Here is a 16,461-nt window from a genome sequence, read left to right on the forward strand (position 1 = left end):
CATTGCTAGAGGAGATCAATGAGGCCCAAACAACTTGAGGACAGTCTGCCTGATGTGGCCATGTCCCCAGTTCCTAGCAACAGTACGGTGACTGTTGTATGAATGATAAACATATTAGAAGAATAGGGGGGGGTTCTTGCTCCTGGAGAGAAATCTGACCTCAAATCCCCTTTCCAGGCTGCTGTGTGTGGAGTGCTATGTGATCTTGAGCCAATGTCACCTTTCAGGCTCATCAGATAGACCCAATTTTTCCCTGCCCCGGTCCCCTAGGGCCCTGGGAATGTCCCTGGTAACCTCCCCCCTCTTCTTTCTGGCCAACCCCAGCCCCAGAGGCAACTATAGCAGCCAGAAAGCCCAGCAAAGAGCTACCAAGCCAAGTGTTTTTTTGTTTTTTTTTTTTAATATTTATTTGTTTATTTGGCTACGTCGGGCCTCAGTTATGGCACGCAGTATCTTCCTTGTGGCATGCTAGATCTTTCTTTTCTTTTCTTTTTTTTAATGCTAGATCTTTCATTGCGGCACCTGGGCTTAATTGCCCCACAGCATGTCAGATCTTAGTTCCCTGACCAGGGATCTAGCTCATTCCCTGCGTTGGAAGCCAGATTCTTAAACACTGGACCACCAGGGAAGTCCCAAGCCAAGTGTTTTAAGGAAGAACCTGTCAGGGTAGAAAATGGGTGCTTGTTAGGAGGCTGGAGAAGGTGGGAGAAAGGGATATTAATCCCCCCGCTGGTTTCACCTTGCTTTGGTCTTTAGGCCAAGGGAAGCTCTCCTAGGCCCCTTGGGGGCTCAAGCTGTGACTTTCCTGTCTCCCCAAAGTCTCAGCAGGGAGGCTGCTTCCTGAAATGGGAGGGGTGAGCTTCACAGGAGAGTGGACAGTGCACCCGGGGGTGAAGGCTTAGGGGTGGGGTTCAATCCCTGGGTCGGGAAGACTCCCTGGAGAAGGAAATGGCAACCCACTCCAGTATTCTTGCCTGAAGAATCCCATAGAGGGAGGAGCCTGGTAGGCTACAGTCCACGGGGTCACAAAGAGTCGGACACAACTGAGCGACTTCACTTGAGTCATGATTAGCAGAGCCAAGAGGTTTTACTAGGGGCCTGAAAAGGGTGAACTTCCACCCCAGGGAAAGGAGGGGCGGGGGGGACAAAACTGGAGGCAGATTGGGAGGATTGTGACAGAGATTCAAGAGAGCTGCTCTTGGGCTTCTTTGGTGGCTCAGTGGTAAAGAATCCACCTGCCAATGCAGGAGATGCAGGTAAGATCCCTGATCCCGAGAGGATCCCATATGCCCCAGAGCAACTATGCCTGAATGCCACAACTATTGATCCCACAAGCTGCAACTATTGAAGCCCAGAGCCCGTGCTTGGCAATAAGAGAAGCCACCGCAATGAGAAGCCTGTGTACCGCAACTAGAGAGTAGCCTCCACTCGCTGCAACTAGAGAAAAGCCTCTGTAGAGACAAAGACCCAGCACGGCCAAAAATAAAAATAAATATATATAATTTCTAAAAATGAATAGAAGTTTTATTTTTAAAGAACTGCTCTTTTATTTAAATACTGATTTATTGATTTATTTGGCTGCACTATGTCTTGTTGCAGGATATGAACTCAGTTTCACCATGTGGGTTCTAGTTCCCTGACCAGGGATCGAACCCAGGCCCCCTGCATTGGGAGCTCGGAGTCTTAGCCACTGGACCAGGGAAGTCCCCAAAGGAGCTGCTCTTAATGGTGGGGAGACTCACAGAACTGCAGATTCCTGGGTCACACGGAGAACAACACAGAGACACGTGAACAGACACCTGCGTACATAGTTACACATTCACGGCCACTCACAGCTCTTCAGACACCCAGACTCATTCACAGACACACACACGTGCATATGTGGTCACAGACATTTGTACCTGCACTCACTCAGACACCCATGGAAACCCGGATGCCCAAACGCACAGTGTCCGACCTGAGTGTTCTCAAGTACAGAGGCGCGCACACACACGGAGACACAGATTCAGGCACAGACAGGCCCAGCCTCACGTTGTCGCTCCACAGACTTAATGCACACCCATGGTGGCACGTGTGAGCCTGGGAACAGAAGCGTATAGACTTGCACGCTCACAGTCACACACAGGCACACATGTACTTACACAGACACAGATACCAATGAACACTCAGGCACACACCAGTATCGCCCCTCCCCACCTCCACGACCATGCCTCCTACAGCAGGAGGGATTAAGGTGTGACCACAGGAGAAGCCTGCCCTCCCCGCCCAATAGGACTCTCTACATCCCTCACCACTGGTCCCCCCACCAAGCTCTCGGCCTGGAAACCCCCTGGATTTCCCAGAGGGTCAGCCAACCAGAACCGGCTCAGACCTCCCAACCCAGCGGCTGTGTCACACTCTCTCCACGGCCCTGGCCAGCGCTCCTCTGATCCTCCATGGCCTAGAAGCTGCCCGCTCTCTCCCAGGAAGCCCGTCCTAACTCCCAGCCTCTCCAGCCCTTCCTGGACATGGAGTCCTTGGACCTCAGGGTCTCACGACAGCCGGGCTTGGGCCCTGTTCCACGCAAATGTTCTCAGGTTCTTCTATGCCTGTGGAGTGAGACTTGGGACACCCGGGAAGTGGCAGGTTCAGTCTTGGGAACTCACTTTGGGAAGACAAGTTTAACTCACGTGAATGCAAGCAGACAGGGATTTCCTTGGCAGTCCAGGGATTAGGACTCTGAGTGTCCACTGCCAAGGGCCTGGGTTTGATCCCTGGTCAGAGAACTGAGATCCCACATGCCTCAAGGTGTGACCAAAAATAAATAAATGAATAATTAAAAAAAAAAATTTTTAAGCTCACATTCTCTTCAAAATTAAAAACCCAAGTAGACAGAAGATGGCCAGTGCTGAGATGGGGCGCAAGGAAGGGGGCCCCTCTTCCACCACACTGGGACTCCCAAGAGGAGAAATATACCTCTTCCTTCTCCCCTGTAACACCAGACTACCACATGGCAGACAGTGTCCAGAGAGATTTGCCTCCCTGAGATAGTCAGGCTCAGAGCAGCCCAGCCCTGGGCAGAGCCCAGCAGTAGACAGTAAACCAGTTCTAACCTTTAGTCTCCCGAGACACACAGTTCCTTTGGCCCCTGTTCGTTTAAACACCCAGCTACCACGGCCCGTCCAGGCCAGAGCCCAGCTCAGCTGTATCTGCAGGGCCTGAAATGAGGATGTTGAAGTGTGTGGGACCAAACCTCCAGGTGGAAGCAGCTTCCAAGGGGAGCAGAGCTGACCCTGCAGTAGCTAGATTTGAGGATAGGCACTAGGACAGAATTCTGGGTCTAGGGGATTATTCTGAAGGGCTCCTGTGATGAGAAAAGGAGAAGATGAGTCTGTCCAGAGGCCGAGAAGGAGGAGAATGATCTCGCAAATCCCCTTCCAGTCCAAGTTTTCTGGAATTCCAGAGGCTCCTGGTTCAACTCCCAAATTGCACGGGATGAGGAAGCAGTGCTTCCCAAAGGAAAGAGGGAGCCAGGGCCCCCGCCCATTCCTGGGGCACAGGTGGATGCTGTCTCAGAAAGGGAGGAAGTTCATCTCACCCATCACAGTCTCACTGTGGGAAGGTGAAAACCAGTCTCTCCTGCCATCTCACCAGAGGCTCCCTGGGACCCTTGGCCCCTAAATTCACTTGCCTTTCCCTGATTATTAATGACGTTGAAAACTTTTCATGTGTTTGTTAGCCATTTGTATTTTATCTGTGAATTGCTTATTCATGTCCTTTGTCCACTTTCCTGTGAGACTATCTTTCTTATTTATTTATGTATTATGGATATTAACCATTTGCTATATATATTATGCCACTTTCTTCTAGGCTGTTTTTTGTCTTTCAACTTGACTTATGGAATATTTCACTCTAATAAAATATTTAGTTTTTTATGAATCAACTAACACATTGCTTTATGTTTTCTGGATTTGATGTCATGCTTTAAATATGCATTCTCCATTCCATAATTATAAAAATGTTTCCTAGATTTTTCTATTTATCTGTGTGCTTTTCATTTTACATAAGATCAATAATTCATCAGGGACTTCCCTGTGGCTCAGACAGTAAAGAATCCGCCCGCAATGTGGGAGACCCAGGTTCAATCCCTGGGTTGGGAAGATCCCTGGAGAAGAGAATGGCAACCCACTTCAGTATTCTTGCCTGGAGAATCTCCATGGGCAGACGAACATGGCAGGCTACATACAATGGGGTCACAAAGAGTCAGACATGACTGAGCAACTAAACACAATCATTAATTCATCTGGATTTTTTTATGTATAGCATGAAGTAAGATTTAACTTTATTTCTTTCAAATGGAAAACTCCCAAGTTCCCAAGTATCCCAAGCTCACTTATTGGATTTTCATACTTTATTACTGCTTTAAAACTCTTATTATCATTATCATCATTATTATCACAAATACCTAAGTTTATTCTGGACTCCGTTATCTTCCACTAATTTCTTTGTTAATTTGTACCAAGATCACAGTTTTAATTGCAGAAGCATTATTGAACATCTTGAAATCTAGCAAGACAAGTTCCCTCTGTTGAAGTAAAGTGAAGTCGCTCAGTCGTCTCTGACTCTTTGCAACCCCATGGACATTAGCCTGCACCAGGCTCCTCCCTCCATGGGATTTTCTAGGCAAGAGTACTGGAGTGGATTGCCATTTCCTTCTCCAGTATTAGTCTTCTTTTTCAAAAACTTCTAAGCTATTACCATGTGTTTATTCTTTCCCAAACTTTTAAATCAACTTCCTGGGAATTCCCTGGAAGTCCAATGGTTAGGATTTGGCACTATCATTTCCAGGACCCAGATTCGATCCCCGACTGGGGACCTAAGATCCCAAAGACCCACAAAATGAACAAAAATACAGCTTGTCAAGTTTGAGGGAGTGGGAAATTAGACTTTTGATTAAAATTACATTTAGTTTATACATTATTTAGAACAGAAAGGACATCTTTATAATATTATATTGAACTTTCCAATTCAGGAACATGATATGGCCTTATATTTATTCAGAGTTTATGTCTATCCGTAAAGTTTTATTGTTTCCTCATGTAGATTTTATAAATTTTTCTTATTAAGTGTATTCCTGGGTATTTGGTAATGTTGTTGCTATTGTGAATTGGATCTTTTGTCTTCTTATACTTTACAAGGATACTATGGTTGTTTTAGTTGTACAGAAATGGTTTTGATTTTTCTATATATACGCGTAACGTTTATTCTGCTGCCTTGCTAAATTCTCTCACTAGTTCTAATAGTTTTTTAGGTAATTCTCTTGACTTTCCTAGGTAAACAATCACTTCATTTGTAATTCTTGAAGATTTTGCCTTTTTCCTTCTCATATTTATGTCTCCCCGCCCCCCGCCTTTTTTTTTCGACTGCACCACGTGGCATGTGGGACCCTAGTTCCCCAACCAGAGATCAAACCTGCACCCCTCACACTGGAAGTGTAGAATCTTAACCACTGGACCACCAGAGAGGTCCCCCTTATTTCTTTTTCTTATTGCCCTGGTTAGGGCCTTCAGAATTATGTTGATTTAATAGCAATGATAGAAGCCTCCAATTTACAACTTTTACTCTGAGTTCTCTGAGCCCAGCATATCCATAAGGAAATGCCTGTGAGACTAGAAAACAATTAGCCCTGTATACATCAGATAGGAGCAATAAACAAACACATGAGAAGGTCCTGACAGCTGCCCTTTCACTGTGAAACTTCACTGGTTATCAGGTTAAGGGAGCAGAGATTTTATTGCTAATTGGAGTCCCAAAGAAAGGTGAATTGAGTTAGGGCTCTAGTTCTAGCCCCAGAACACAATTTCTGTACCCAAGTGAGCAAGCCAGCACAGCCTTATTATCTGCCAGCACCACTGGGCTTGATAAATAGCACGGGGGCTCGTGTCTATTGAGCATCTGCTATATACCAGGGATTGTGTTGGGAACTTTAAACATAATCTCTTTATTCCACAACAACTCTTTGGGTGAATCATATCATTCCTTTGTTAACAGATAAGGAAACTAAGGCTCAGAGTGGGAAGTATGGAAGATGACACAGCTAACCTCATTCACAGAGGAGTTCATCACTGTTGGCCTCAGCACCCTCTTTTTGAGATGGATATTCCCTGCCATTCCCTGTCTAGGTCTAGACTTCCTAGACCAAGAAGTCTCCAAATGTTTTAGTCTACACCACACTGATACCAGATGACCACCAGGACCTCCCAACCAAGGTTGGCATTACTTCCTTCTGTGGAATGAGATAGAGTATGGAGGGAAGAGCTGACCTGTCTACACTCTCAGGCCAGAAGCCAAACCTCAGGCTTTGCTGGGCATTCCACATCTGCAAACCTGGAGCCTAGGGTTCTAGGAAGAGATAACAAGTGGGCCTAGAGGCCAGAATAAGGGGGTTGGGGAAGGTGGGAAAGAACGGCCAGGGACAGGACAGGGGTGGGGCAAAGATGAAAAAGGAACAGTGAGTAGGAGGTGGGGACAGGGTCTGGGCAGGGAGCCAGGGAGAGGGCCCAGGCCTGAGTCCAGGCAGGAGCACTGGGGGACAAATTTCCAGGCCTCTCCACCTCCAGGGTGGACTCTGAGGGGCCAGGACCAGAGCCACAACCACATAAATTTCTGTTTCCATCATCCAGGCCATAAAGAGTGGCCATGGGATCATGACACAGAACAGGGGCCCCCATCTCCACCTGCTCAGACACACAGATACATACAGGGCAGGATTGCTGACCCAGACCAGAGACGTGTGCACAGACACGAGGGTGTAATCACACAGATGACACACAAGAGGACCTGGACACAGATCCACACACGGATGTGGGGAAAGACGAAGACGCAGATGCACACCAACCCGGGAGACAAATGTGAAAACACACGGAGACGCTCACATGCCCACAAACACACAGAGGAAGTCAAGGACACATGTACACGTGGGTGCACACACCCCCACACACAAGGAGACACCCTGAAGGTGTCAGAGGGACTGTGGAGAGATAGGCAGAGGGGCCAGACCTCATGAACAGATAGTGCCCAGCAAACCTATGCTTATGCCTGGCCCTTGGAGGGTCATGACTATAGCCTATCCGTGGCAGGCCTGAGAACCCCAAGCCACCACTCAGAACTGCTCCCCAAATCCCCCTCACTGGCTCCATGAACATACATGCGGTGGCCCAGCTCTCCTGACACACATGTACATGTCCCAACAGGCCTGTGCCCCACCCATGGGGGCTGACATCCCCGTGCTGGGGTGCTGGTAGGGGCCACGGGACAGCCCCGTCCCTCACAGGCCACAGGCTGTGCCCGCTGGCAGAGACAGGGGGCCCAGGCTGGTCCAGGAGGAGGGAGGGGTTTAGGGGGGCCAGGGCGCGGCTGGGGCGGGCTCAGGAGCCGGTACCTGTCAAACAAGAGCCAAGGAGCAAACTAGCTTCTTAGTCACCTTGCTCTTCTCCCCGTCTTGGCAGCAGCCCCTCGGGGCAAGGGGAAGCTGATATCATAATTATTGGCTCACCCAGCAGCTACCTCCCCTCACCTGATGTCAGCACAGACCTGGGACGGCCGAGCTGACGGACTGACAGACAGACGGAGCTCCTGGCCCCCCAGACCCCGGCCCCCACGCCGACCTGCTTCATTGAGCAGGTAAGAGGAGACCCGGCCCAAGTCAGCCGTGGAGGCCAGCAGGGCTGGGCCAGGGATTGGGGTGGGGGGGGAATTGCCTTTTTAATGGGTCCTGAAGGTGAGTGGGAGCACCTGGGTGCTCCCTTCCTTCTCACTGCAGCTCACGGGAGAATCAGGAAGTAGGGTGAGTGCCTGGAGGCCAAAGAGGACCCCCCTTCTCCTTGCTCCTCCCTCTTCTTCCTGTTCCAAATTTGTCTGACTTCAATCCTTCTTGCCGTCGTGTGGTTTTCCATTCCGGCGTTCGGTGGATTTTGTGTGTGCATGTGTGTGTATCTCCGTGTGTTGGAGAGGGGATGCTTGGTCACCATGTGCTGGGAGAAAATAAGGGCTCAGAAGAGCTAACACTGGAAAACTAGAGCTGGAGGACAGAGGCAGGTTCCCAATTTAGTGGCTTGTCCAAGTGGAGAGGGGAGAACCCGGCTCTGGGGTCAGTGGGGGGAGGAGATCGCCCTCACCCGGGTGGTGCTAAGGGTGTGTGTTGATCAAGGAATCACTCAACATCTCTGAGCAGCCTCAGCTGGCCTGCGGGGAGGCCTGGGCCACAGGGAGGATGCAGCTGGTGGAGAAGCAGACAGGTGGCAAACAGGTGCTGCAGCCAGAAGGTGATGCTGAGCTCAGGGCAGACTCCCCCAGAGGCCTAGGGATGTTTCTCTCCCTCAAGACCCCTGAAACCGAGAGGCCTGGGGAGAGGACCTGGGATGTGCTGGGAGCCCTCAGACCCTTGATGCCTGGAACTGGGGGTCTGGGGAGCAAAGGCCCTTAGGAAACTGGCCAGAGTAGAAGGAAGACCCCTCTGGGGCTCACATGGCTTTTCCCCACCCCCATCTGATCAGGTAAGGTTCTGGCATTCCCCGTGGAGTCCCCAGGCCCTCCGCCAGTGTCCAAGGGAGATTAAGAACAGACTCAAATAAGTGGGCGTGTTTGCCTCTCATCTCTGCACCGACAGGCGTAGGAAGACACCCTTGCGTTGTGGCCAGGCACAGCCGGTCAGTGGAATAGGATCGAGTGGAGAGGGCACGTCCTCTGGGAACTCATCTCATCTGTCCCCCCAGCCTCTAGGCTGGTCATTTTCCACGCCAGGCAGCTCTGCCCTCTACCTGCTCTCCGAATCCCGGGAGAGGAAACTAGGTCATTCCCTCAGAGTCCTGAAGTCCTGCTTGGAGTCTGAAGTCCCTGCAGCTGCAGCACCCAGCTCTGCCTGCCCCCTTAGGCTTCTCTTTTCCCTCCTGATAAAACCCAGTTCCTCGGGGCTGGTCGGAGGGTGAGATGGGGAGGCTGGCATCGCGCTCCATCCTGTCCCGGTCAGGCCCGGCTCAGGCCCTTTGACCACCTTGGGCATTCTTTGACCCCCAGGACAGTAGAAGGCAGTAGAAGGGCCGGCATCTCCAACCCATGGGGGCAGCGCTTCCCTTCCCAGCCCTCCCCCCACCCCCCATCTCATGGTGGGCCAGGCAGGGCCCGAGTGGGGCTGGGTGCTGGGGGAGGCTCGGGTCCCCAGGAGGGAAGCTGCCGAGGGGAGAGGCGCATGTCCTCCCAGCTCCCCGCCCGGCCCCGCCCCTGCTGCCTCTGCCGAGCTCAGCTCCGGGCTCCAGGGCCTGCCGAGGCACGCTGCCCCCCCCAGGCCCGGCGCCTCACTCACCTCCCAGGGCCAGGAACCTGTTCTCCCGGGAATGCCAGGGAGTTCTCAGAGGACTCTATTTCCCAGGGGCTCAGGGAGCCCCAGAATTCTCTCGATTCTGCTCCTGGGAAGGCAAGAGAAAGATTAGGGGGTTGGAGCACCCTCGGTGCTCCTCATCTTTGTCTTAGCTACACGCTGACCTCGTGTGGCCCCCAACCAACAGCCATGCCTTCATTCATTGTGAGGTGGGAGAAGGCTTGGGGCAGCTGGAGTCAAAGGCGAAAGCCCCCTGGTGACACTTGCCCTCTGGGAAGCTGTCTTATGTCCCCACCTTGGTCTCGGGAAAAGCCTTCCTTTTGCCCCTTTGAGAGTTCCATCTGCCCACGAAGAAAGTACCGCCTCCCATGGCTCCCCATCCTTCTCTGCCAGGAAGTCCTTCCTCCTGTCTAACCTCCTTCCTTCCAGCTCGAGTCTTCATGGATGAGCAGAAACCCCACTGCCTGCACAGGGCTTAAGCACCTAGCCAGAGACTAAGTCACACAGAAACCTCTGAAGAGCTGGTGTACAGGAAAGGACAGAAATGAGAAAGGCAGAAATGCCCACTGCTCCTCTGTTAGTCTCTCTGACTCCATGCTCTAATGAGAGGAAGTCTGTTGAGGGGCTCTTCTGCCTGCCTCCCCTTACTCCCCGGTAACAGAAGCAGGCCAGGGGCAGAGGTCCCATAGATATGCCCTCCACTCTTTCTTTCTCAGACCCTGCTGAGGCTGCAGGGCGGGGGTGGGGGAGGTTTTAGCAAACTGAGATTGGTTTCTGCAACAGGAGAGAGGGACATTAGATTTTAGAGAGATGCTTCAGTCTTTTAAATTGAGTTCAGCTGAACTATTGTGACACTAGCGGTAAAGAACCCACCTGCCAATGCAGGTAGACGTAAGAGACTCAGGTCCCATCCCTGGGTCGGGAGGATCCACTGGAGAAAGGAATGGCGCCCCACTCCTGTGTTCTTGCCTGGGGAACCCCATGGACAGAGGAGCCTGGTGGGCTGCAGTCCATGGGGTCGCACAGAGTCAAACACGACTGAAGCGACTTAGCACTCATGCATGTGACCACAGGAGGTGGTTTCCTGAGTAGAGAGGCAACCATTGATCTGTGATGGGTGTGGTTGGGCTGGCAACATGCCCAGGAGTAGGGGAATGACAAGTTGACCTCTGGGAGAGTGCGTCTCTCAGGAGCATCAAAGGTCCCTGAATAATTTTGGTCTTTCCAATGTATTCCCTCCCATCCTTTGCCCCTTCTTCCATTTCTGCATCTCCAACCTCCACCCCACCCCATCTGTAACCTCTCTACTCCGGCTCCAGCTCCTTTCACAACCCAACTCTATACCCCCATTCTCATCTCCAACCCTGATCCAGCCCTCCTCCTGTCCAATCCCCAACCCCAATTTAACCTTCACCTCCACCACCCCATTCCTCTCTTCACTCTTTCCTTCACCCCACCGTCACCCTCATCCCTAACCCCATCTTCCCATCCCACACTATTTCCACCTCCCCTAGATAGGTATCTCCATCAGAGGTCCTCTTTGGAATTCAACATCCTTCATCGATGCCCCTGCCAGGTCCTGGTATGTCCTCTGTGTTTTCCCGGTGTTCAGGAAAAGCCCAGAGCCACGGCCAGTAGGACAAAATGGGTTGGATAGGATATCTCTGGAGATGCGCTCAGCCTCCTGATCCTACCTGAATCTTAAAGGCTGGATGCTGGCCAAGTACGAGTAAAGATGAGTTCAAGTACAACAAGACAAGTATGATGTCCAGATGGGTCTCTCGACACTGCAGGTGTGTGTCCGGTGAAACGGAGAGATGAAGAATGCCCTCAGAGGGCCCCCAAGGGAGGCAGTGGCAGCATTTGTGGGGGGATGCCAGGAACATAACCCATCCTATTAGGCATGGCCAGGCCCAAGGCAAGGAGATGGACAGAAGCTAAAGCAAGAAAGCCTGCTGGGTTGTTTAGGAATGACTGCAGTTGTGAGCATCCCCGGGTCTCTACCCCGCCTGTGGTTCTTGCTTCGTCAGCTCAGATTAATGGGGCTGGGGAGAGAATTAGCTGAATCGTGATCTCTCAGGGAACTTGACTCTAGAGCTGGCTGTGAGTCACAGAAAAAAGGACACCCATGCTTCCATGGCTACTCTAGAAGTTCCAGAGGGTGGGCACTCCTCAGGACCCACCAGGATGCAACTGAGTTTCCCAGAGATCTGACCCTAACCCTCCACCCCATGCTCATGGGGGGATATATATAATCAGTCTACTTCAAGCCCTGCTTCCCAAGTCTGAAAGTACTGCTTCTGACAAACTATAGCCAACCTGGGCACCAACACACACACACACACACACACACACACACACACACACACACACACACTCACTCCCAGAGTGGGGCGTGTCCCTGGAACCAGATTGCCCAGAGACAGTTGCAGATCCCACCTACACTTGTAAATTCCACAGCCTTGTCCCAGGCTACACCAGCCCATCAGTCTTGGAAGGCATAGGGTGTGCATGAGGATGCACACACACACAGAGCCCCGTGATTATAAAACCCAACTTTCAGACTCTCCACTTGGCATAAGCAGAGTGACTGCAGCAGTTTTCACCATCAGAGGGGTCCCCAGCTCCCTCTGGGAGGAGTTCCCTGAGCCCACACTGAACCTCAAGGAGCACGTGGTTTGGAGAAGAGGCTCAGCCTCTCTGGGCCTTCACATGGTCATGCCCAACCTGCCCAAGGTGGGAAGGGTTTTGGAGAGAAAGCTCTTTGGGATGACAATGCCAGGAGGATCCTTTGCACACGTGCTCTGGACAGTATTGGGGGAGGGGCACCACCAGTGTGTATTTGTCTTGTACTAGATATGTATTATTAGTAGTGGCGACAGAATTAATATCCCTAATAATAGATCGGCAATAATGAGCAGTCCTTCTGATAATGATATGTACAGAGCATGAGAGGCCCCTGGCTCAAGGGATGGTAGGTTCATGACTCATCTCATGCCCCCACTAAGGTGAGCAGGCAGAAAGGGGTTTGGACCAGTCCTATGGAGAGCACCCAGGAAGGGGCAGATGGTTGAAGGGGCAAAGATCTCAGCCCCCACCTCTTTCCTTAAATCCTGTGGATCCAGGGTCCCAGGGGAAGAGGTGGGAGCACCATAAGATGGTGTTGGTTTATCTTCCTCAGAGAATTCTGGCATCCTGGTCCTCACTCAGTCCCCAAGACAGCCGGGTAAGGTATGTAAGGCAAAAAAGATGATCCCATTTTAGAAAGGAGGAAATGAGGTTAATTTCTGTGACTAGTGCAGGCTGATGGCAGAGCTGGGAAAGGAGTTTCTGGGGTCCTTGATCAGAAGGACCCCCTGTGAGGGGAGAGGGGAGGCTTAGCGGCAGGAGGGGTATCTGAGATAATAAGTGCCAAGCTAGAGGATGAGGTGAAAGGCCCCAGTCATCCCTGTTGGTCTTACAGCTCATATCCTCAGCTGCCAATCACCAGCAGAGTCAGTTACTAAAGTACCCACAGGAAGTGGGACCACCAGGCTCAGCCCTGAGTGACTTGATTATGGGGGCAGGACTTCTGGAACACTGGATCACAGAGCTAATGGGTGCTCAGAGGATGGGCAACTCCAGCCCATCCCCCAGCCCGTTCCACTCTTCAGCCAGTGTGGCTGGAAGAAGTTCATTGTAAGGATGAAGGCCATATTTTATCATCTGTGAAAAATCCTCCTATTCCTTCCATCACTCCCCATCTCATCTTCTACTCTTGGATCCCTTCAACAGCTGGGCAGACTGAGGATTGGAAGGAACTTTCTTTGGAAATCAGACCCCTGCTGTCTGTACACTGCCCTTCCCCCTACTGGGGAGGATAAAGCAAGCAAATAGTGCCCATCTCCTAGGAGCCCAGCTCCCCGGTCAGGCCCCCAGGGGTTCTAGGTCACCTGGTCCACACACAAGTCCCTTGCCAGGCCTGTTCTCACCATCAGACCCAGTCATGCCTTTAAAAATTCCTGGGGAAGGTGGGGGATGGGGGCACAGCTTCTCCCTAAATTGCCTGTGTAAGGGTCTCATGCTCTTGGAAACGAGTATTTTGCACTGAACACTACCCCCTCCCCACTCCTGTCCCAGCTAAACTTGGATGGCAAGCTGATTTTGCTTCTGGGAGCAACAGCCTCAGAGCTTGAACTCCAGAGTAGGTAGGAGGAGGAAAAGACCATGAGTGATAACCAGGACCAAAAGTTTCCTGGGGGTTGGGAGTGTTTAGGTGGGAAGTATCTTAGAAAGGGTCACCTATGGACCCTAAGGAGAACCCAGTAGAGCCAGTCTCTCTGACAAAGTGGCCATAGCAGAGGAGAAAATGGGGTCTGTTAGGAATGTCTCAGAAAGAGATGGACGGGAGCTTTGAAGAATAGCATTTTTTATTTCCTTGAAACCAGCATCTCTTTCTTCCCCATCTACTAAATTAGTATCCAGAGGCAGATCAAAGACACCCAATAACATATCCCACTGTCCACTTATTCATCTCTCTGTCCATCTGTCCAGCTTCCCATCCAGTCATTTGTTCACCCATCAATTTGTCTGTCCATTGATCTGTCCATTTCATCCATCCATCTTTCCTTCCATTCATACACTTATCCCTCCCTCCATCCATCCGTCATTCATGAAGTCAAGCCCCAGTAGATCTCCCCAAGGCTGCTGGTAAGGGCCTGTGGTCCTGTGGCATTTATGGGGCATGTGACCTGCCTGCCTGGCCTGGGGAGGCAGCCCCGCCCCAGCCCTCAGGCAGGGGGCTGGTCCAGGCATGTGGGAGTATTTATACCTCGATGGAGGCTCCTGGGGAGTTGCTGGGCTGAATGACTCCCCGAAGCCGTGATGGTGGCCATGGCCCAGAGCCTACTGTGAGTGCTTGGATTCAGTTCCTTTGGGGCCGGGGCTGGGTGGCAGGGCCTGGGAATGGGCTGGAAAGATGGGAAGCTGCCCATGGTGTTCAGGGATGGTAGGAAGGAAGGGGTGCTGGGTAAAGAATAGAACAGGAAGCTGTTGGAGTTTGACACTCACAGCAAGGCTGGGATCCATCCTGCAGCAGGACTGAATCCATTGCCACTTACTAGCTCTTGGCGAATGGCAGGAAGAAGAGGGCAGGAGGACTAAGATTACTAGAGAGATTAAGGTTAGATACCTGGAAGAAGTTCCAGGTCAGCCCCAGGCATGGAAGATGTTTCAAGTGCTTTTTTAGGACAGACATGCCAAGTGGTACTCTAGGACCAGCCTATTTCCAGAGGCAGGGGAGTGACTGAAATGGCTGAGAGTCCTGGCTGGGGGGATGGGGATGACTCAGTCTCGGGTATCAGGGGGTCAGATTTGAGGAAAGCACCCCAGGGGAGATGTGATAGCTCTTCATCCTTTGTTCTCCCCCCACCACCGCTCCACCCCCTGCCGTTTCCATCTGTAGCTGCTTCTCAGAGCACTTTAATCAGATCTCCAGGCAGGGGCAGCTGACCCACTTCCTGATACCAAGCCAGGGTCAAGAGCCAGAGTGGACAGGATTTTGACCTCAGAGCCTCCAACTTAGATGGGAGCAGCGGAGCTAGAAACCCCAGGCTCCCAGGATCCTGGGGTGCCCAGCCTCAGGAGTGGCCCCCGGGCCCTTCCCTGCCACCCCTACGAGGTAACTCCTGAACTGCTCCAGGGAACCCCTCCCAGCAGCCAGGCGGGTGGAGCCCCGGGTGGGGCCACAGGCAGCAGTGGGCAAGGTCCCCACCCCTTGTAAAACATGCTGCCGCAGCCAGCAACAGAAACCATTAAGGCGGAACTCCACCATCTCCACCTCTCCCATAAAGGGCAGGTAGGAGCAGCCCGGGTGGGAGGGAGTGTAGAGAGAGCCCAGTGAGGGCCCTGAGTGTCCTCTGACTCAGCTGCCCACAGGGGGTACAGGGACAGACCCTCCCAAGGAAACCGCCAAACTTGCCCCCCACCCGCCACTCTGGCTTCCAGGAGTGAGCAAGGAAGCTGAGGTGTGCCTGAGGTGGGGCTGTGGCGCACAGTGGTTAAGCACCCTAGCTTTGAAGCCGGTGTCTGAATCGTGGGGAGCATCATTTACTAGCTGAGTGAACTTGAGCAAGTCAGGTTAACCTCTCCGAGCCTCAGTTTCCTCATCTATAAAATGGGAGTGATAATACAACACCTCCCTTCTGGGGTGTAATAACTCACCCAGCTGTTCCTGGTCCCCATGAGGATTTCTTCCTCCCAAAGGAAGAGCAGAGATGAGGGCCCAGAGATGACAGCGCTGTGGACCACATCCACATCCACAGGACCAGCTTCAGCATCTTTAGATGCAAATGGTCCCAGTGTATCATTTTACTTGTAAGGAAACTGAGGACAGAAAGGGGAAGTGACTTGTCCAAGGTCACAGATCCAGCAAATAGGGCTTTCCCTGACCCCTACCCCACAAATGCTCCCTCTGCCTTGTTCCTGGGTTACTAAAAAAAGAGTCTCTGAGGGGTGGGTGCTGGGTACAAGGGGCAAAAGGCCTGGCTGTTTGCGAGAAGGACACAGAGCAGAGATGCCACCACGATGGTTGTTGATCCCACGGTCATACTTACTGGGGAAATTTCTTCCTCATCATGCCTTCTATTCAGGTTAGAGGACTGTTTCTTTCTTCCCTCTGACTCCAGAGAAGATCAAGTCTATTTAGTCCATCCCTACCCCAGCCCTCCCACTCTTGCAGGATCATAGAAGGAGGAGAAGTTCAGAGAGCAGAGGTTAGACAGAATACCTGGATGCTAAACTGTTCTTCAGATGATGTTTTGTCAAGGTTGCATGCCTGAAGTGTGTTTGAGGGTGTTGTTGGGACTCTTGAGGCCTGAGACTCAGGAGATATTTTCACTTTAACTGTTTGGTCCTGGGGATGTCATTCTCTCTGAGCCTCAATCTTCTACCCTGAAAAATGGGATTAATGACCTTTCTCCCCTACCGGTGGTATGTGATAAATATTCACCCACCAGCTCTCCAAAAAAAAAAGGCGGGGCATGGGGGGGGGGGGGGGCGGGCGAGGCGGGGCGCTGATCTGTAGCATTTGCTAATTTCCTTGGATAGATACTCCCACTACTGCCAAT

This window comes from Dama dama, chromosome 5 (assembly GCF_033118175.1).
Source record: "Dama dama isolate Ldn47 chromosome 5, ASM3311817v1, whole genome shotgun sequence".
In the NCBI taxonomy this organism is placed as follows: Eukaryota; Metazoa; Chordata; class Mammalia; order Artiodactyla; family Cervidae; genus Dama; species Dama dama.